We start from the raw sequence: 22,330 nt of genomic DNA, 5'->3' as shown, positions 1-22,330 counted from the left end.
GCAGGGCAGAGAATTAGGACTGCTCTTCAGTAACGAGAGGGAGGGGGAATTGTGTGGGGGGTGGAGAAGAGGAGTGGGGATAGGGGGAGGGGAGTGGGAGAAGGGGGCAATATTTGGGAGGAGGGGAGGGAAATGGCAAACGGGGAGCAGGTGGAAATATTAATTAAAAAAGAATAAAAAAATAAAAAAAAAGAATACAGTTTCTGTGTAATTATTTTGGGTAAAGCTAGCTGGGTGGCGGGACGCAGCACCGCCGCTCCACCAACACTCCCCTCACACATGTCAGACTGTGATAGAGCACTCACAATGCTACCACAGGTGCCCTCCTGCACTAGGCTGCTGCTCCTGTGCCCTGCTCACATCGATAGACTATGGATCCTACCAGCATCTGCAGAAAGGACAGGTGACTGGCAGAATGGCAGACCGAGCTGTGCCAGGCAGAGCTGGAAATTATGGCGACGCTTGCCTGGGGCAGAAGGCTTGGGGTCTGAGCCAAGCAGGTATACAAGACTGAAGGTAAGTGGAAGGCAGGGGCAGCAATGGTGGACAGGAAGCAAATGATCTGGGCCAGTAATCTCCCTGAAGGGACGTCAGGCCGACCAGAAAGCAGAACTTGTGGCTTTGATACAAGCTCTACAGATGGTAGAGGGAACGTCTACACTGACGGTAGGTATGCTTTTACCACTACCCACATACATGGAGCAATATACAGACAAAGAGGACTGTTGACATGTGCAGAAACTTTTGGAGCCTCCTCTAGGCCACACAGTTGCCAAAGAAGATAGCCATCATACATTGACCAGGACTGGGACAGCCAATGTAATGGCTAAGAAGATCATAAAAGAAATCTTCCCGAGGTTTGGAATGCCCATGGTAATCATGTCCGATAATAGACCTGCCTTTGTTGCCCAGGTAAGTCAGGGCATGGCCAAGACATTGGGGATCAATTGAAAATTGTGCTTACCAACCCCAAAGCTCAGGTCAGATAGATAAGATAAATAAATTTCTAAAGGGGGCTGGAGAGATGGCTCAGTGGTTAAGAGCATTGCCTGCTCTTCCAAAGGTCCTGAGTTCAATTCCCAGCAACCACATGGTGGCTCACAACCATCTGTAAAGAGGTCTGGTGCCCTCTTCTGGACTTCAGGCATACACACAGGCAGAATATTGTATACATAATAAATAAATAAATATTAAAAAATTCTTTAAAAAAATAATTTCTAAAAAAAAAATTTTACAAATGAACAAAAATTGGCTCTAGAGACCAGCAAAATGACTGAATAGACCTCCCTCCCTCTGTCCTTTGCTGGGTTCAAAACACTCCTGGGCGATTTAAACTCACTACTTATGAGATCCTATGTGAGGGCTGCCACTGCTCACTAAGGCAAATGAGCTATATAATCCTGATGCTGTTCTTCTCAGACTGTTATCTGCCCACTGAAAGGCCCTCCTGATCATCCAAGCCCCGGTGTGGAAGCCTCTGGCTGCTGCCTACCAGCCCAGACACCCAGAGATCATCCATTGGTGATTCCATATACGTCTGGAGCCATCAGTTCCAGAGCCTTAAACCTTCCTGGAAGGGACCCTACACCATACTCCTTATGACAATCACCACTCTCAAAGTAGATGACATTGAATTTGGATCCACACATCTCACATAAAGCTGACACCTCCACAGGATGACTCAGGACCCTCCAGGTAAAAGCTTCAACACACCCAAAGCTAAACTAAGAACTCTTAAAAAAATACCAAACAAACTCTCCCCGGGACTCTTCCCTACATGTAGACATTATGACTGATATATTTGTCTGGGGGGCGTGTGGAATGTAAGCAAACTTGACAAGGTAGGGAAGCTGAACTAGCCCCCTTCTGCAGGGTCCCTAAGCACCACACCAAGCCCTAAGGCCCTGCCATTTCCCAGCTCCCACCCTAAAAACTCCAGCTAGTTTCTTCCCAGTCCCAGGACTGTAGAAAATACCAACTCCTGATGTTCATTCATGAACAACTCAATATTACCCAAGTTTTAGTACTGACCCACCAATATCAGGCTCTCAAGAGAGACCTCAGAAAATCTCAAGATTGGGATTTGACAAAACAACAAAAGGGAATGAAAGACTCTAAATGCATTTCTAAGCCCCCTCAACCCTAAGACATTTTTCTAAAATCTTACCCTCACTCTTGGAAACGGGACAGTCACCCCCACACACACATGCTGGACTGCTTATCTTCCTATGTCCTTGTTAATTATCTTCAAACATAACTCCGTTCTGGGAATTGAGGCAAAGACAACCACAGATGTTGACTCAGTTCCTGATGTATTGATTTAGTCACTAGAACAAGGTCAGGAAGACCACAGAGATGCTCTCCCTTATCACCTGACCACGCAGCTATTTTCCTGCCCTGAATAAGCCAATCCAATAAGTTGGATAACCACCTACAGTGTCTTCCCTTGTGTCTGTGGCTTTTTGCTTTAAAAGATAGACTGTAACAGCTATCAGATGTCCTTCATATTCTGAACTTGAAGGGTCCTGTCACGACAGAATAAAAATCCTCTTGCTTTTGCATCAATTGAGGCTTTGTGAATGGTGTCTGGAGCAACTCCTCTCTGAGAATTGGACTTCTAGTCCAACAGAGTATAAATAGAAAAATTAGAAACTAAAAGTTTAAAAATTTAATTTACTAAAAATCACAGTATATTAGTCAGGGGTCTCTAGAGTCATAGAACTTTTGGACCAAATCCTATCTATCTATCTATCTATCTATCTATCTATCTATCTATCTATCTATCTATCTATCTATCTATCTTTCTATGATCACATGGGGATTTTGGGGCGAATAACTTTCAGAGTGCAGTCCAAAAATGGCTGTCAGTGAAAGGAAGGTTCAAGAATCTAGCTCAGATACACAAGACTGGGTGTCTCATCTGTTTTGTGTATATGCTGGAATTCCAAAGAAGTAGACTTCAATGACAATGAAGGAATACCTGTGCTGATAAGGTGAGGGAATGCAGAAATTTTGAAGACCCCATGACTGTACAGGAAATGCACATGTGACAGAGCACTAGGCAAATCCACAGGAAGTGCATACACCCACCCAAACACGGAACAACCTATTTTGCTGAGCTTCAGGAACACTTCTCTTTTGGAAAAGTCACTGTCGTACCTGTCTGTGTTAACTTTGTGAAGCCATGATTCTTCCCTTTGAAGTGGATTTTGCTCCCAAAACACCTCAGCAGTGTGACTTCTGAGGAGCAATGGTGTGACCTTGCTTCCCCACACCAGTGGACTTTAGAGTGATAACATTCATTCCTTTTTCTAACAGTCAAATTGACATTTGTCAGTCCCAGAAATTTACCCTCTAACAGACCACATAGAAATTTCTATAGAAGGCAGGCATTGAGCAGTAAGACAGCATGCCCCAATTTTGCTAAAAAACAAATCTGGGCATTCCCAAAATTGGTTATCACAAAGAGATTAGATAAGGAGAATGGGTGAATTGAGGATTTACGCAAGTTTATTAACTTTATCTAATGGTTTGGAATGTCAGGTACTTCCCCTTGAATGAAAAGCGCTTTCTTTCCTGGGTCAGGTCACCTGCTCAGGAGTACTGCTTTGTCTGGTTCTACCTGCCTGTTTTTATCATTCTGATATGCCTATTATCATAGGCATATGCTTGAGGAATATTCCAACTATGTCTGTAAAGACTAGAAACCTCATGGAGATGAGCCCTTACTCTTACTCTTCTTCTCCTCACTACTTCTACTTCTTCCCCTTACTCTCCTTTCTTCTCCTTCTTTTCTTTTCTTTCCCCTTCTTCTTCACTTCATTTCTTTCCCCTTGCATGAAAAATAAAGAAGACACAGAGGTAATGTACTTAAGTTTAACTTTTACACACAGGTCCTTGCCTGCTGTACACATCCAATTCTAAACACTCTGGGGGTACTGAGGCTGGTATTCAAGGTCCCCTGGTAGAGAGAAATAATACCCCATCTTTCTTCTTCCATTGTCCTTCCAGCAGAAGGTGTGATACAAATTGAAGGTGTGCCTTCTTAGGTTCACTGTCTAGATCAAAGTTGAGTGTCATCCATCCTTACTATTTGGATAATTGGCCTGCTGTCCTCTTCCCTTAAGGAACAGATCACAAGTGTGCCCTCCAGTTTTGAATTGTAGTTCATTCCTGATATAATAAAGTTGAAAACCAAGAACAACTGTCATAATCAATCCATTGTCAACATGACATTCAATCATATCACCTTATTAATTTCCAAACGAAAATCAATAACTGGGTTGTAATTATGACTAAACATAACATAATTATGTCAAATACAAATGATTTTATATTAGAAATATTGGCAATGTCTCATGGAGGATATCATTCCAGTATCTCAAACTTCTGATAAACACAAATATTCTCTTAATTGATGTTGCAACATATGATAAGGAAATTTAGAGGACATAGAAATAGCTTTACAAACACATTATCAACAAAATACAACAGAAGCACTCATATCAGTTAAAGTTCTCATTGCTGCAATAGTCACGTGGCCTTAGAACTGCCATAGTCTGCTGCCCATTCTATATTTCTCCCAACCTCTGCAAGCACTTCATAAGGTCTTGGTTCTTTTCCTAGAGAAATGACCCATGCCTTCATTCTTGATGGACATGTGATGTTTGTCATACTTATTGGATTATACTGTTTTTGTTTCTCATTTGTCTTAATGGCAAGTCCTGGTATCACAAGGAGATGCCCTAAAAGATCTCCTGCATTCTGGACATATTATCTTTCTTATCTCTATTGTGATGAGACAATCCAATTTCCCCATGCTAATCTGGATATATCAACCTACCTAAAGTTGTTATTCTTTCTTTAGTCTGTTGGTTTAAGAGCATTTGAAGCCCAAATGTCCTTTTCACAGAGGAAGTTTTCCAGTGTAGTCAACCTGCCAGTAGGTTGGTGTCTGGTCACTCTAGTAATGGTGTCATACATGGGGCTAAGTTTTGGTCTGTGCTAATGCATAATATGGCAACTCAGCAAAACTGTAGCTAAGTCAGCCATGATGAGTTCAAGTCCATGTTTTTGAACCCATGCCTATCTCCCATTTTGGCATGTGGCCACTTTGGTCATGGGCCCATTGGACACTGACATGAATAACTGGGGAAAGAGGCTGACTGTACATGGAAGAGTCATTCCGTCTCAATGAGTTTTGAACTCCTCCTCAGCTGAATGAACCTTTGGATCAGCATTTACAAGGAATCCAAGGATCTTTATACTCCTTTCCCTTTCACAGAGACTATTCACATTCTTCTTCCTCAGATGTCTTCTCTCACCAATTTTCTAATCATGCTCTTTACTAATCCCTCAGCATCCAGTCAAACCACTGGATAAAGTCCATCAATCAGTTCATTGCTAATTGTCGATTAGACCATCTCTCCTTCCAAATAAACCACATTCAAATGTGTATTGTTTGATTTTCTGCCCACTGTGAACATTTCCTTTCACAAGCATCTTACAGGGTTGTCCCAGCCAGGGATTGTAATCCTGCAGCTGTCTAATTCGGGGTGGTTCGTGTATGATGTATTGAACCATCAGCCAGGGACTAGTCATCTATTTCTCATTCAACCAATCATAGGGAATAGACTATAGGTGCATTCTTGACAGCAGAAGGCATAGTAACAGGAGTAGAAAACGTTGGTATTTGGCCATCTCTTCATGTAGCTTCCTTCTGTCTTTAGGACCTACTTTGTCCTGATCTCTAATATACCACTTCCATTTGATAACAGGTTGCAGCTGTAGATGTCCTACTTTATAACTTCATAGATCCAGAAATACCCAACTCATGATGGGCATTTCACATCACCTGGTAAGGTGGTGACTGTAATGATTTAAGCCACATATAGTTGATACTCCTATATTCTAGGCATCATGTAGGGACAGACAAGCCCTCAGGCACCCAGGAATGTTAAAGGCGCCCTCCTGCATGATCCACATATGACTCAGCTAAGCCCTTCCCCGCTTGTATGAGCCCCATCATCTGCATATGATGTAGCCATGTCAACCCCTGTGTGCATGCACCAGACAGCTTGTAAAAGCTGGATGAGCCATCTTCCTCCCTCTCTGCACACTGACTTCCCAAGCCTGTTCATGTCCCCTCTAATAAACTCCTAAGAGGATTTGTTGTGTGCTCTGTGTTTCCTTCTTGTTAAGAAAAAATCTTAGCACATAGAAGTCCAATTAGGTAAAATTAAACTAAATCAAAATGCCCATCATTTTATTAAGTACAGCGCCCTCTGATAATGGAGCCCATGTTGGGAGATGGGGGGCGAGAGTGAGGAGCCCAATGCAAACTGGGAACTAATGTTTGTTTTCTAGGATCCTACCTAAATACATTGTTGGAGAGGTCCTGACCCCTCCCTGCGGTGGTTGTACCTGGCATGCTGGGATTTGTAGTCCAGGCTAATGCAACTCCTCATCCAGGGGGTGCTGGGATGAATGCCCAGGGCCTGGAGGCTATGTACCAGACTTAAAAATTCTCACTTGTGCCAAGTAATTTCCGTGACCCACTGTCAAATGTTCAGTTTTTCCCAGTGAGTAGAATTAATAGTATGTGCTTGCATATTTGAGTATATTTACTTTTGCAAATGATTTTATGGGCACCAGTGGCAGAGATTTGGAATGAATTTAAGAGGTAATATTGTTTCAGTTCTCCAGTGCTCCTTTTATGGATGTTATTCAGGTTTCTTGTTTTCCTGGGTTATGTAATTTTTTTTGTTTGTAGACTGTGTAGCAGATGTGGTCTTCTGCCTAGTCAGCCTGCTAAGAGCAAAGGCAGCTTTCTCTGAGATTCATAGAGATCATTATAACTGTTCCTCCAGAAGCACTGTATAGAGGGCTGTTAGGTGACTTTTTCTTGAAGTTTTCTGGTTTGTGTTCTCTATTTTTTTGTGTTTGCAAAAATTATGGTTTTGGTAATGTTATCTTTCAGAATAAGCATCAAGATTAATAGTCAACTTTTCACAGTGTCATCTACTTGAATTTCAAGCAAGACCTTATGGTACAGTATGAACATGCAAGAGGCATTTCTTTCCATCATTTGTCTAATTTACATTTGTTCCTACATAATTTTGACGTAAGAATGTCCCTAAATGTCTTTGCTTTTACATTGTGATTATGGTTAGAAGTGGACCTGTTAACTAAGCATGCTTAAGGAAAGGGAGATGATACATGAACATGTTCAGACTCCCTACGTAAAATCTCCATGCTTCATTTGTTGAGGAACAATACTGTTTTGAAAACAACTCCCACACTCTTTGTGCCTCTTGCAGGCAAGAATATTTTTTATCATTTCTTCTGTCTTGGCTGTTGAAATGTCTGGCTATTTTTGGTAGTTAAAACTGACTACCTCTGGGATTATCTGATACGCAAAAAGAATTGAATATACCTGAGAGAGATTTTACATAAACGTTTTTGAAATGGGAAAATCCTCCATTAATCTACATGATTTGAGATGATAGGACCCACTTTAAGCTGCTTGGTGTTTGTACACAATTAACCAGTGAGCCATCTGTCCCACCCATGTCTGTGCACAGTCTTAACACCATCACTCTTGAGCAGAGGCAGTAGGATTTTCTGCATTTGAGACCAGCCTGGCCTACAGAATGAGTTCTACAACTAAACAGAAAAATCCTGTTTTGAAATCACAAAAAAACCCACATTGAATCCAACAAAGACTATGGCCCAACTTAATCAGCATCTTACATTTTGGTAGCAGCAGTCACATATAAAGTATTTTGAAAAATAAAAGTCTCTTTTTTGCCTCTGTGTTCTAGCTCTGTCTACCAAGCTCATTCCTTTAAGCAGTGACCTTAAGCAGTGAGCCATCTCTTCTACCCATGTCTGTGCACAGTCCTATCACCATAACTCTTGAACAGAGGTAGTGGGATTTTCTGCATTTCTACAGAATGAGTTCTACAACTACACAGAAAAATCCTCTCTTGAAATCAGAAAAAAAAAACACAACAACAACAACAACAAAAAACTGAATCCAACAAAAACTATGGCCCAACTTAATCAGCATCTTACATTCTGGTAGCAGAAGTCACATATAAAGTATTTTGAAAAAGAAGTCTCTGTTTTGCCTTTGTGCTCTAGCTCAGGCTACCAAGCTCATTCCTTTACTAGCATTAGAGCCCACTTCATTGTAATTTTGATGAATACTTTAAACCAGCTGAGTTACAGAACCTTGTGGGCAGAACAACTACTAGATTCTTCACTTGACCTTAGACAAAAGGCTGAGAAGCAAGCTATTGGATTCATCAATAGCCATTGGTAGGCAGCTATTGTTAAGTTACCTGGACAACAGCTTGTTAGACATTATAATAAGCCCACTTTTTACAGACATGGTGAGCTTCATTCTACCAGACCTGTTCATGTAGAGAATCTTAAATACTGTAGTTGTATATTTTATTCACCTGAATATGGAGGGAGATGTGCTGGCTAACAATAGTGCTCATCAAGACATTCTTTCTAGCTCCATTATTTTCTACATATTCAAATTACCACGAACACTACTCTTTTTATTGGTATTCATTTGCCTGAAGTTTGCTTTGAATTTAAAAAACAAAACCCATAAAGCAATGGAGCCATTATCCAGCTTTTTAATGGGGGAAAGACCAATCATCTAGATCAAGATCTGGTTCCTGCTTTTCTCTTTCCTGTTGTTTAATATCCCCGTGAAAACCATGTAAAAAGTACCTTCAGTTCATCAGACCTCAGATTGAAGCCACAGAACAAATATTTCATTTTGTAACTTTAAAACTCTCTTTAATTGTTAGTATTCTAGGCATCCTTACCTCTGTGGGAGAGGAAATTACTCCACCCACCTAGCACAGTACACCATACCAGTCATGTAGTGTGCTGGAAGAAAAAGGGAAAGTTCCTAGGAGTGCAAAAAGACGACATTGATTGCTTTAGTAGCCAGGGGCAAGTGCTATTGAAATGTATATATTCTCAGATCTGGAGAAGTTCTCTTTTAGGGTGAATGGATTGCACAGGAACCAGTATTCTGTCTCTTTACGCACACTATATACCAATGGGAGGTGCTCTTGTCACTCAGGACTCACTAACCAATCATGCACTCCAGGTGACCTGCCAGTCAGAAGCAGTGCAGGTCTCTTCCCGGCAGCCATATTCAGCCTTGGCTTTGAAGAGGAGCTGTCGCCAGTGGTTTCCTATTCTTGGGTGCAGCTGCTGTTGCAGGGAGACGATGCCTGAGAACTTTGGCAAAATGGAGAAGCACAACATGGTGAGTGAGGAAATTCTGTCTTCTGATGGGGAGGAGCACAGGGTGAGGTGCGGAAAACACTACGGTGTTACCTCCATGGGTCTGGTCACCATATTCCCTGTATGTGAAATTCCACATGGTTCCTGATAACTCCTGAACCCAGGGGCATGCCTGTGAATAACTTTGCTCTGTAGGTTCATCTCCTTAGAGTATTGAGAGCAGGAAGTTGTGTGTAAAAACACTTTCCTAGTCAACTTCAACAGGGTTGATGCATTCATGGAACAAGTTGCCAAACTCAGAGAAACCTAGATTCTCCAATATCTTCTCGATATCGAGCACTTTGCATTTAAGCTTTAAGCATAATCTAAATTTATATTTAAATTTGTGGAGGTTATCAAAGGCATCTCACGTGTTGTGTAGCTTTCCACTACCGTACCACAATGTAGAAGAGTAGAATTGGTGATATGATAGATTGAACAATACTTAAAAAATAATTAAGTCTCACAAAGTAGAATTTAGCAGAGGGAGAACTGCATCTAAAACATCCAGACTTTAGGTATTTGCTAATTAGGGCTGGAAGAGATTAGAATGCCTGGGTATACATTGTTCACCAGGATTCTCCAGATATTTGACTCCAAACCAGTTCAAAGAAGCCATCACTGATTTAAAAATAAAAAGTCACTGCCAGGCGGTGGTGGTGCATGCCTTTAATTCCAGCACTCTGGAGGAAGAGGAGGGTGAATTTCTTTGAGGTCAAGGACACTCTGATCTACAAGAGTTCCAGGAAAGGTTCCAAAGCTACTGAGAAACCCCCGTCTTGAAAAATCCCCAAGTGCAGGGATTAAAGGTGTGCCCCACCACTGTCCGTCTAAGATGCTATTTTCCTTCAGAATCCTACTAGGTATGGGATGTATCTCCTACAACAACTCCCCACCCTATCTTTTTTATCTTTTACTTTTCCAGCCCAGTCATTCTTTTTCCTTGTTATCTTCATCTTAGAACCCTGTCAGTGAAGAATGACCTGCTGTAACAGGTCATTGGCATACTTAAGAGAGTATTCTGAGAATACTTTTGCCTAAATATTTAGACTGGCAAGTTGCTAGTTTCTATTTCAATTGTTCAAAGAATAATCTGGACGATTATCCTACGGGATACTTATGGATAACAGCATATATTGAATGCAAAATTTGTCTAACCTAGCTCCCCTTGAGCATTGGACAGAGATCAGTGCAAAACATCATTAAAGAGACTTTTCTTTATTAATCTTCTAAATGTATATTGTGATTTCTCAGTAGAAAGACATATTAATTCAAGGTGAGCTCCATTTCCATCCCAATAGAAATATTGTTTCTGAGACAACTTCTGTTATGTTGACTCAGGTGGCTTTGGTCCCTGTCTGATACTTTCTTGGGCAACCTTGAGTGTCCTCGATATTACACCCTCAAAGTTCTTAAGTGACTGTACCAATTCACAGTTTTAAAATTATGTATTTGCCTGGGACTGGTGGTGCACGCAGAGTCTACAAGAACTAGTTCCTGGACATGCACCAAAGCTACAGAGATACCCTGTCTCAAACAAAATCAATACATTAAAATAAAATACAATAAATAATGCATTTGAGCCATGTAGTTCACTGCTAATGCAGTCACAGGAAAAGGACTTGCATATGGAGCATTTCTTCTGCCCTCAGACCACTGGAGGGGGCACAGCATAGGCAATCAGCTGTTGGAGCCACCACTACGGAAAAGGGCCTGACTGTGGTAGCAGGCGAGGTTTGTAATTGCCCAGCATGTGTAAATTAATGTCATGTGAATGAACACAGACCAGATTGTGTGGGTGTCCAGATTAGGAAGGTTATCTTGAGTCAAGGAACATTGAATTTGCAATTAGACAACTATCCTCTGCAGATATGATCAATCTTTTTTTAAATTGATATTTACTGAGCTTTACAATTTTCTTTGCTTCACTCGCTGCCTCTCCACTCCCCCCTTCCACCCTCTCCCAAGGTCCCAATGTACCCAAGTTACTCAGGAGATCTTATCTTTTTATACTTTTTACTTCCCATGTAGATTAGATGTATGTAAGTCTCTCTTAGCATCCTCATTTTTGTCTAAGATCTGAGATTGTGGTTTGTAGGCTGGCTTTCTTTGTTTTATGCTTAAAAACCACCTATGAGTGAGTACATGTGATAATTATCTTTCTGTGTCTTGGTTACCTCACTCAAAATGATATTTTTTAGATTCATCTATTTCTCTGCAAAACTCAAAATGTCTTTATTTTTTTTCTGCTGTGTAGCACTCCATTGTGTAAATGTACCACATTTTTCTTATTCATTCTTCTATGGAGGGCCATTTAGGTTTTTTCCACATTCTGGCTATGACAAACAAAGCTGCTATGAACATAGTTGAGCACATGTTTTTGAGGCAAAATTAAACATCTTTTGATTATATAACCAAAAGTGGTATTACTGGGTCTTGAGAAAGGTTTTTTTTTTCATAATTTTCTGAGAAATTGCCACACTGACATCCAAAGGGACTGTATCATCTTGCATTCCCACCAGCAATGCAGAAGTATTTCCATTTCCCCACAACCTGACCAGCATAAGTTGTCATTATTGATTTTAATCCTGGCCATTCTTTCAGGTGTTAGATGGAATCTCAGAGTTGTTTTGATTTGCATTTCTCTGATGACTAAGGATATTGAACATTTCCTTAAGTGTCTTTCAGCTATTTTAGATTCCTCTGTTGAGAGTTCTCTGTTTAGGTCTTTACTCCATATTTTTTTATTGGATTATGAGTTCTTCTGGTGTCCAATATCTTGAGTTCTTTGTATATTTTGGAGATCAGACCTATTCAGTTCCATTGGTCCTCCTGTCTGTTCTTTTTTTTTCAAATATTTATTTATTTATTTACTATGTATACAATATTCTGTCTTGTGTGTATGCCTGCAGGCCAGAAGAGGGCATCAGATCTCATTTCAGATGGCTGTGAGCCACCATGTGGTTGCTGGGAATTGAACTCAGGACCTTTGGAAGAGCAGGCAATGCTCTTAACCCCTGAGCCATCTCTCCAGCCCCTTCCTGTCTGTTCTTATGACAATACCAGGCTTTTCTCAGTACTGTAGCTCTGTAGTAAAGATTAAAGTCATGGATTGTGATGCTTCCAGAAGTTCTTTTGTTTTATAGGATTGTTTTGGCTATTCTGGGTTTCTTGTTTTTCATATGAATTTGAGTGCTGTTCTTTTGAAGTCTTTGAACAGTTTTGCTGGGATTTTAATGGGCATTGTTTTCAATCTGTAGATTGCTTTTGGTAAGAAATATGATCAATCTTGCTTGACAGACTTATGTTGGCTCAGAAATTTGAAAAACAGGCCATTGACTAATTCCAAGTGTTCAGTTATAGATCTCAGCAGTCAACATATGTATATGGGCACCATCAATCTATCTCTTGTTAATGACATCCCCTTTTTTAGGGAAGGACCTACTCTTTTTAAAGTCAATATAGAAAATTTTATTTAACCTTAAAAGTGCATTTTTGGTGTATTAAAACGGGGTTTCTCTGTAGCTTTGGAGGCTGTCCTGGAACTAGCTCTTGTAGACCAGGCTGGCCTCAAACTCACAAAGATCCACCTGCTTCTGCTTCCAAGTGCTGGGATTAAAAGCGTGTACCACCACTGCCCAGCTAAAAGTGCATTATTATCATCACTTTAAAAATCACTTTTTGGTATCAGTTTCAAAACTTTCTTTAAGTGTATTGCTGCTCTTATCTCTATTTGTTTCTGTTCTCCAATGTTTCTAAGTCATTGATAGTTTCATTTCATTTCTTTCAAGTTATGTTGATTTCTATGTAGAGCAATGTCTCCTATACTTTAAGCTTGCCTCATGCTATGTAATTGAGAATTATTTTGGACACCTAATCCTGCCTCTGATGCCCAGTTCTGGGAAGACAGTCCTGCAACTCCTTCCAGGTTTGTCCTTCACTAGTCAGTGAGAAAGAAAAATAGAACAGTTAATGAGTATCTGCTAATCATTCTGGCTTTTATTGGGGACTTAGAAATAAAGAGGGACTAGTATTAGAATTGAACTCATTGACCAACTTTGAAGCTGGTGGAGACACAGTGCAGGAAGTGAAAGTTTGGCCTGAGGGTAAGAGCTTTCCTCCTTCAACTGAGATTACTTACATGGAATTAGGTAGCCCTGATTGATCAGTTGTGATGTGTTATTATTATTATTCCGATTGACCATTGTTTGCAGTCCACAGACAATGGCAATCTGGGTATGGGACTGACCTTATCTTGAAACCTAATTGCGATATTTCAATAGTTCATTCAAAATAGATGATCTGTGTAAAATATTGTGTCCCAGCTTAACAGGACTGTTAATTTTCTGGAATAAGATCTTCATCTTTAGGGAAAATACATGACATAATTTATTGTGCTCTAATACAAATCCTTAGTCCCTGGAGCACATGGCCATAAAGTTTATTTCAACTTTTCAAAATAATTTTTGAGATTAAAACTGCATCATATTCACATTGTCTTTGCCCCCTCTGAGCCATAACATGATCCTGATTGTTTTCTAAACATGGTCTGTTTTTGTTTAACAACAGTTACAGAGTAACCACAGTTACACAGGAATGGTGATTTCTTTATGAATGGGACCTGTGTTTGTCTTCAGGATTTCCCATCTCTGAGGCATTGGGATGGCTCCACTGGAAAGTGAGTGTGCAATGCAATGTGCACCCAAGGACCCTGTGCTTTGGATGAGAAACAGGATGTGGTGTAGGAGAGTTGAATTATGTGTACTAAATACAAACTATCTAAACTAGGGCCCTGTTTGCTGGGCTGGGAGGGCAGAACTGGAAGGACTGTGCTGTCTGAGTCATTTGATCTCTGATCCTCTTATAGAGGAGCTGCTAATATTGTGAGTCCCAGCTAGGTGGCCCTAACCAGTGAGGAATTATGGGAAGGGTTAGCCATGGGGAGTACTAGTAGCAGACAGTTTGTGGGTTCTTCCCATGATTCTATTCTGCCTCTGCTGTAGGTAAAGCAAGGAAGATCACAAGCTGGTGAGTGTTGGGTATTCATATCTGTCATTTCTGCTGTGACTTGGACTGATCATGAGCCACACTGTAGTTGTGTTGGTCCATGTGGTTCATGTTGGCAGTGTCCCTTGTCCTCTGTGTCTCCCTATGTATTGATTTTACTGGGGCAGGGGAGACTCTGTAACTGGAGGATATGATGCTGATTGTCCAGAGCACACACATGGACATTGCTCTTAGTGTGCAGTGGGAAGAGAGATTAGAAAACTGAACGTCTAGATTCCAGAAGTTCTCAATATTGCATTCCAATTTCATATTTGTGTTACAAAGATTAAAAATAGTTTAGGAACTGGTAGGAAATGACAATATTGATCTTCTAGCAATGCATGATTAGAATGCTTTTAATGTCATGCTGCCAGTAGCTGGAATGGTGTGATCCAGTGAAGCTTAGTTCCAGGGGACAAAGGAGTTTCTGATCTGCAGACATTTCTCAGGTGTGCCTTGTGTTAGGCAGGTAGATAGAGCATAATCCACATCTTGGGCCATAATCCATGAAGGAGAAAATACATTTTAAATCATTTTTCTTTTTTTCATAAACAAGTTTCCTCATGACACACTATTTTAAAAAACCCCATCCCTTGTGATTGAATTTAAAAAATAAACAAAATCCAGCTCCCACTCCTTATTCCCACTTGTTCCCATTCCCTCCAAATAAAAGGGAAAAATATAAAGAAAATATAAAACAAAAAAGAACACGTGATAAACAACAACAACAACAACAAAAAAGTGCAAAACTTCCCAAAACAAAGTAGTGTATTTCCCCTGAGGTAAGTGGAATTTACACTGAATCCACTGGGAGTCAGTTCTTTCAACCACAAAAATCCGCAAAGAAAGACATTCAAGACAGAAAAATAAACAAAAAGGAACCAAAAAAAATTCACCAGACAAACTGGAGAGGCAGGAGCCCTGAGGAAAGAAGGGTAGGGTGTGCCAAACTTGAGAAATCAGGAGCAGGCAGAAACTGCAAAAGGCAGAGAGAAAATGAGGGACGGAAACAAGCTGAACAGATTGGTACTTTTCCAGAGCTCTAGGTAAAAAAAAAAAAAAAAAAAGGTCTCCTACCATCTGAGCCCACCTACACTTGAGCAGGCACAAAGAGAGTGAAGTAGAGCAGGGAAACTGGAAGCAGGTTTTACATTTGAGAAGTGTCCATATCGAATCTCCAGAGGGAATATGTCACACCCTGGGCCTGCCCTACTGGCCAGAGCAGGTCCCTCCTCAGTTAGTTATGGGATTATCCCCTTCCACAGTATATCTTTTTATAAAATTAATTTCCACCTTCTGTTTTTCTTTCTTTTTTTAAAATTCGTTTTTTGATCCAAGGACCAGCTGTTTAAACCATTGTAGAATCAAGATTGGGAGCTGTTGTAATTGGTAGTTCAGGCACAGTATTGGGCACATGGGAAACCAGTCTGTTGTGCTGATGGGAATCACCTTGATCTGTCTCCCTCTAAACGGGGAATCATCTAAATCCAGGAAAGTCCTCACTGACTCTTTGTCTAAGAATTCTATATATGCAAACCCTTTGGCAAGGCCACTGAATTTGTCACAGACTATAATAACACAGTTGATTGAACCACATCCATGAAAGTGAGCTTCCAGCTCTTCTGTTCTTGCACCATGGTCCACATTGCCAACATAGATGGAACTGGCCTCAGCCTCCATCTTTCCCTCAAGAGACGTTATCACTGAGCCAGCATTGCCTGGCGTTGTACTCTTATGTATCTGCTTCTCCATCTCATTTTGTAGCTCCTTTAACTTCTCATCCTCTTCTTCTATATTCCTGACTCCCTGAAGCTTTGATCACTTCTAGCAATCATACAGAGAATATCATACACAAAAAATGCAAAAACATACACAAAAAATTGCAGTAACCTTACTTTCAAAAGTGCTTGGAACTCCAAGTAGTTGGAGTAAATCAAGTTGATTTACATGTACACTGATTCTCTAAAAATCTGTTCTCTTGAAATTCCATTTAAAAAGATTTCATTTCCTCACTGTAATGCAGACTTGGATTCCATCACCAATTATAGGCAACAACATGGTAAGTGATCCTACCAGACATCATTTTCTTTATCAAAAGAGAATCAAATACTTTCAGTAAACATCAGAAGACTTCAAGTGAATATTGTAAATTTTGGTGAAACAGCCCTTCTCACCAAACCCATTTTCTATTATTGGTAAAGGAGAGAACAGGAGTGTACAGGATGTGTGATGGCCAGTGATTCAGTGATTTTGATTAGAACCTTGTTGTTCTTCTTTAAAAAACAGTAATATATATATATATTAAAAAAAAGTTATATATATATTTAAAAAAGTTATATATATATAGTGTGTGTGTGTAGATTTGTGTTTGTGCCTTGTTTTGTCAGTGGTGTCATCCATATTGTTGACTTTGTAAACCATAATTTAATTATATCATTCATTGTTTGTGAAAATGATGGACCATCCCCAGTTTGTACTCAGAATATTTTTTATACTCTTTGGTGATAAACAGTTTTACTTTTCTCTTCTTGATCTCAGATGCTTGCGTCTAATTATTTTGCTTTATTTTTTCATTTATATTTTAATAATAAAGCTTGCCTGAAGATCATAAAGTAAAACAGATGCCATGGCCTGCCTTACACCACAGGCAATACTGACACCTTTAATCCCAGTAGTCACACTAGTTAGTTGTAAAGTCAATGCTGGTGTCTCATATCTTTAATCCTATCACTAAGGAGTTGCAGATAGGAAGTGGCATCCTTGAGCAGAGAGAATATAAGGTGGTAAGAGAGAGGCGCTGAGGATTGAGTGTTTGTAGAAACTGCATTCAGTCTGAGGACTTGTAGAGACAGGATACCCCTTTTGGTGAGTCTAACAACATTTATTTATGGCTTCCATTGGAGGGAATGCTGAGGCTAAGGAAAAGTTAGATTTAGATAAATGAACACAGAATCATAATTTAGACTGAGAGGATGAAAGGTCAATAGAAAACAGCCCAAGATTATTTCTCAGCCAGCATATATATGGAACACAGTCAAAAGGCAGATCAAAAAGCAGTACAGTCAGCTCCCCACCTCCCTGCACTGTGCTCTAACTGTGCTCTAACCTGGGCATTATCTGATTCAGCTAAGCAGCTTCTAATCGCTAACAAGGAGTGCCCCTGGCTGGCCTACACTAGCCCAAATCTTTTTTTTTTTTTTTGGTTTTTTTGAGACAGGGTTTCTCTGTGGTTTTGGAGCCTGTCCTGGAACTAGCTCTTGTAGACCAGGCTGGTCTCGAACTCACAAAGATCCGCCTGCCTCTGCCTCCCAAGTGCTGGGATTAAAGGCGTGCGCCACCACCGCCCGGCAAGCCCAAATCTTAATAGAAAAAATGGACACTTTGAGCTGGGCAAAATGCATTTTCTGTGAATAAAGCAGATGTTATTCACAGCCCTCAAGGTTACTAGAAGAAGAACAACAGGTATGCTTGGACTCAAATAGAATCTTTAAGTCTGAAATGACTCCAGATGGAAACTGAGTCACACATGGGCTCCCACATTGGACTGGGAACTTTATAGAGCTATGATCTAGTGGCTGGATGCTGTGCTTCTCTAATCTTTCAGCTTTCAGCCCTACTGTCTGACTACAGGATTTATGAATAAGATCAGTTTGCAATACATCTAAAATCTAATTTAAATAGAAGGCTTCTTTTTAATTTCTGTTCATGATTTTGCATCTAAATTTCTATCAAGTAACTTAAAATTAAGTTTTTGAATTCTGTATATAAATAAAAAACTGTGCTCCTTTAAACACTTTGAGCTTTACTACATATAACACTTAAGGTTTTCTACAGTAAACCATGATCATTCTTAGCAGTGACCATTAAAATCTTAAAGAGGGGCTTAGGGCCCCACAACATTGATTCCTCGTAGAGTGTGGTAATGCCACTAAACTGACTACCCTCCTCCAAAGGTCATCTTTGGGCTATAAATTATTCAGGACAATTCCAAGATTACTATCTAAGATGGTCCTCATGCACTACACTAGCCAGAACTTGAGATAATTCCTCCACTTTGCCATTACACAAAGACTGGACAAGAGATAATACAGCCAATTCTCCCACGTATTGAAATTATCTTAGGTTTATTTCAGGGACCCTTATATATGCCATTGCCCACAGACAACAAAAAATAATTTCAAAAGCATGGTTCCCATATTCCTAAGAGTTGGGGTTAGCAGTTTGGTCATTCGTTAGGTTATGATTTATATCATCTGTTGTAACAAGAGCGGCGGGGCTGTGTCCCCAGCACCTGGCCGCCCGCATGGCTAGCTTATGCCCAAAATAATTACACCAGAATTGTATTCTTTTAATCACTGCCTGGCCCGTTAGTTCCAGCCTCTTATTGACTAGCTCTTACATATTAATCTAACCCATTTCTAATATTCTGTGTAGCACCATGACCTGGCTTACCAGGGAAGATTTTAACCTGCATCTGTCTGGAGTGGGAGAATCATGGTGACTCACCGACTTGGCTTCTTTCTCCCAGCATTCTGTTCTGTTTACTCCACCCACCTAAGGGTTGGCCTATCAAATGGGCCTAGGCAGTTTCTTTATTTAACCAATGAAATTAACTCCTCCATCAGTCATCATTGAGGTGGAGGTGGTAACAAGTTACTATGGGTAATGGTAAAAAATACAAACAGAGGAGATAATATTTAGTTATCTTGTTCTGAAAAGAAAAAGGAAAGATATAGAAATTATAGGATAAATGATAGATTACTAATTTGACTTTAAATAAAAAACTATTTTTATTAAATATTTTACCTTAGTATGTACTTTTGTATATTAATATATTTGAGATTATTTTTGTTATTTTGTAGGTGTTTCCAATCTTATTTAACATATTTTTGTATATTCGTAGAAATTCAAGGTTATTTTTGATAAAACATGTTGTGCATACATTTTTACTCTTATGTAAGGTTTTCTGCCCAAGTCACTTTATGATGTAAAATAAAACTCAAGTCCTGAAAATTACTATTACAAGCTATTTAAATTAATAAAATTACAAGTTAATACTTACATATTATAATCATACTTATATTCATGTTAGGTAGACTTTCAAGGTGAAACAAAAAGACATTTCATTTTCATTTTTTTCATGATAGGGTTCCTTTGTAATACTCTGGTTGTCCTGGAAATCACTTTGTAGACCATACTGGCCTTGATCACACTGAGATCAGCCTGCTTTTGCCACACCAGTACTGCGATTAAAGACATGCCCCATCACTCCCTGGCCAAAAATACATTTTAAATAAGTCATCAAACATTTCCTATTCAAAATATGGCATTTAAGATGTTATGATTATATAAGGCTTTTATGGCAAGACATGTCTGTTGTGACAAAACCAATCTACTTCAGAGAAATGATGGATATCGTAGAAATGACTAAATGTAGATAACTTTCTTGCTGGCAAGACTTAGGCACTGGCAAGAAACTGCCCTTTGACTTAACTTGGATAGTATACTGTCCAAGGTAGATAGGCAGGACACAAAAGAAAGTGTCAGCTGAGCATTGCCATGGCAAAGCAGGACTATCCTTCAAAATTCCTGCTTCACAGAAACTTGGTCAGATCTTCTAGGTGTATAGGCTAAAGTTAAAAGTCCAACAGTACAGTAGAATCTTGGGTGACTGTCCAGGCAGTCAGTAGTTTATGTCATTTTTTGTTTTTTTTTTAATTGTTTTTATTGAGGTATATATTTTATTCTGCTCTCCTCCCTTCCTCCCCTCTTCTACTTTCTCCCATGATCCCCATGATCCCAATTACTTCAGAAGACTCTGTTTTTTCTACTTCCCATGTAGATTAGATCCATGTGTGTTTCGCTTAGATTCCTCTTTGTTATCTAGGTTCTCTGTGGTTGAGAATTGTAGGCTGGTTTTCTTTGCTTTAGGTCTAAAAGCCACTTATGAGTGAGGACACTGTATATTTGTCTTTCTGGGTCTGGGTTACCTCACTAAGTATGATGTGTTCTTGATCCCTAAATTTGCCTGCAATTTCAAGATGTCATTTTTTTTCTGCTGTGTAGTACTCCATTGTGTAAATGCAGGACATTTTCCTCATCCATTCTTTGGTCAGGGAGTGTTTAGGTTTTTACCAGGCTAATACAAATTGTGCTGATCTATTATGAGAAGCGGCGGGCCACTTCCCGCCACCCGGCTAGCTTTACCCGAAATAATTACATGAAAAATGTATTTTTTTTCCCTATTGGATTTTTTTAAATTAATTAATTTATTTATTAAAGATTTCTGCCTCCTCCCCCCCACCACCTTTCATTTTCCTCCCCCTCCCCCAACTAAGTCCCCCTCCATCATCAGCCTGAAGAGCAATCAGGGTTCCATGCCCTGTGGGAAGTCCAAGGACCATCCACCTCCATCCAGGTCTAGTAAGATGAGCATCCAAACTTCCTAGGCTTCCACAAAGCCAGTACGTTCAGTAGGATCAAAAACCCATTGCCATTGTTCTTGAGTTCTCAGTAGTCCTCATTGTCCACTATGTTCAGCGAGTCCGGTTTTATCCCATACTTTTTCAGACCCAGGTCAGCTGGCCTTGGTGAGTTCCCGATAGAACATCCCCGTTGTCTCAGTGTGTGGGTGCACCCCTCGCGGTCCTGAGTTTCTTGCTCGTGCTCTCTCTCCTTCTGCTCCTGATTTGGACCTTGAGATTTCAGTCCAGTGCTCCAATGTGGGTCTCTGTCTCTGTCTCCTTTCATCGCCTGATGAAGTTTAATATTCAGGAGGATGCCTATATGTTTTTCTTTGGGTTCACCTTCTTATTTAACTTCTCTAGGATCAAGAATTATAGGCTCAATGTCCTTTATTTATGGCTAGAAACCAAATATGAGTGAGTACATCCCATGTTCCTTTTTTGGGTCTGGCTTACCTCACTCAGGATAGTGTTTTATATTTCCGTCCATTTGCATGTAAAATTCAAGAAGTTATTGTTTTTTACTGCTGAGTAGTACTCTAATATGTATATATTCCATACTTTCTTCATCCATTCTTCCATTGAAGGGCATGTAGGTTGATTCCAGGTTCTGGCTATTACAAACATTGCTGCTAAAACATAGCTGAGCGTATACTTTTGTTGTATGATAAGGCACCTCTTGGGTATATTCCCAAGAGTGGTATTGCTGGGTCCAGAGGTAGGTTGATCCCAAATCTCCTGAGAAACCTCCACACTGCTTTCCAAAGTGGTTGCACAAGTTTGCATTCCCACCAGCAATGGATGAGTGTACCCCTTTCTCCACAACCTCTCCAGCAAAGGCTATCATTAATGTTTTTTATTTTAGGCATTCTGACAGGTGTAAGATGGTATCTTAAATTTGTCTTTATTTGCATTTCCCTGATTGCTAAGGAAGTTGAGCATGACCTTAAGTGTCTTTGGGCCATTTTAACTTCTTCTGATGAGAATTCTCTGTTCAGCTCAGTGCCCCATTTTATAATTGGGTTGATTAGCCTTTTACAGTCTAGTTTCTTGTGTTCTTTATATATTTTGGAGATCAGACCTTTGTCAGTTGTGGGGTTGGTGTAGATCTTCTCCCAGTCAGTGGGTTGCCTTTTTGTCTTAGTGACAGTGTCCTTTGCTTTACAGAAACTTCTCAGTCTCAGGAGGTCCCATTTATTCAATGATGCCCTTAATGTCTGTGCTGCTGGGGTTATACGTAGGAAGTGGTCTCGTGTGCCCATGTGTTGTAGAGTACTTCCCACTTTCTCTTCTATCAGGTTCAGTGTGTTCGAACTGATATTGAGGTCTTTAATCCATTTGGACTTGAGTTTTGTGCATGGTGATAGATATGGATCTATTATCATTCTTCTACAGATTGACATCCAGTTTTGCCAGCACAATTTGTTGAAGATGCTCTCTTTTTTCCATTGTATACTTTTAGCTCCTTTATCAAAAATGAGGTGTTTATAGGTTTGTGGGTTAAA

At 40.0% G+C, this 22,330-nt stretch overlaps 1 pseudogene; it reads left to right on the top strand.

Moving 5' to 3' along the window:
• Nucleotides 1-539: 539 nt before the first annotated feature.
• Nucleotides 540-22,330, top strand: part of LOC130866838 (zinc finger protein 431-like) — a 100,935-nt pseudogene continuing 79,144 nt past the window's right edge.

Source organism: Chionomys nivalis, chromosome 26, assembly GCF_950005125.1.
Source record: "Chionomys nivalis chromosome 26, mChiNiv1.1, whole genome shotgun sequence".
Taxonomy (NCBI): domain Eukaryota; kingdom Metazoa; phylum Chordata; class Mammalia; order Rodentia; family Cricetidae; genus Chionomys; species Chionomys nivalis.
This window is presented reverse-complemented; position numbering and strand designations above follow the sequence as displayed.